Consider the following 1,510-nt stretch of genomic DNA (forward strand, 5'->3'; position numbering starts at 1 on the left):
CGATACTTGAAGAACGACGTGCGCACATCATATCTATGATATCGCCTGAGAATGATAAATTAGAGTGAAAATCTATGTAAGATATTGACTGTAATTCGGAAAATGCAACAAGGAAGAACATGATTGAACGAGAAAAACATAATTGCGAAAATCGTTCATGAAAACTATTCTATTTATAAATAGAATTCCCCCTTCCAATTATCATTATTATTATCATACATATAATATAGACGCGGAAAAAGAAATATGCGTAATATGTGAATTTATGATTTCCGCGAGAAATTCTATCATAAAACCCATTATGATATTTTATTGCTGTTTGGCATACATTTCTTTCACAGAATGCTTTCCCTTTTCTCTTTCCCTTCTAGCCTTCAGGAAGAAATCACTATACTCTGTACTCTGAAAAGATAAACTATCACTTTCTCATTTCTTTTTCTTTTTTTTTCACTAATTTGTGCAATGTACTTGATTCATATATCCTCTTCTTGTTAAAATGCAAAGCATGAATGGAAAAAGAAATATTCATGAAAGATCGTTAAACTTATATACAATTTATGACTCTTTCAAAATTGTGGTCACACATAATTTCGTATTTCAAACCACAAACTTAAGGCATGCTGCCTGTAATATGCTATTTACACAATTCAAAACAAAATATGTTAGACATAAGAACAATGATGATTAGCAATGAGAATGCTAATGGAGATGATAACGATCATGATGGAGATGAAAACAATAAGATGAATGTGAAGATAATATAAAGTGATAATCTAAGAATAATAAATAATGAGACTGTTCCAAAAAAGGCACGTCAAAGCTTTTGTCGATTTGGATGTCGTGCAAGCACCTTAATAAATTGGTGACTCGATTCTAAATTTCTTGCTTATTTCTGACGAATATTCCTACACCTACGACAACCCGAATAATCCTATTCGAAGAAGTTCGGAATATGCAATATAACTAAATAATGTACGTGTGACGTATCTGTATGCATGTACGTGTATATGTGTTAATGTATACTTGAATAACATTTGAATAATGTTACAAACTACAAAGAATAATGTGGCTACCTCATTAGTTTTGAGTGCCCGTTATGAATAAAATATCGTAAAAGATTATAGAACGCTACATCCCTTAGCGATATTCTTAATGTAATCGAAAAATTCCATGAGCAAGAACAAAAGGAACGCTACTACGACAATTGGAAAAAACCTAGTTTACTAAAATAATTTTTGTAAGGAGCATTAAAAACAAGATACTCGCGCGCGATACGTCTTGCGACATATCATAAAGAAATGCAGACTCACTACGCAGTTAAATTAAATCGCTATTATAAATCGCATGTTCGTTAATAACAGTTCCACGCGCATGTGGATCGACACTGCCACTACGTGCATATCTCGTCTATCGTCGATATTAATGTTCTCAATCTGTTTAAGTCACATATTAGTCCATATATTTATATATATGTATACATATGTATTTATATATATATATATAATATATA

This window comes from Atta colombica, unplaced genomic scaffold, assembly GCF_001594045.1.
Source record: "Atta colombica isolate Treedump-2 unplaced genomic scaffold, Acol1.0 scaffold236, whole genome shotgun sequence".
NCBI lineage: Eukaryota > Metazoa > Arthropoda > Insecta > Hymenoptera > Formicidae > Atta > Atta colombica.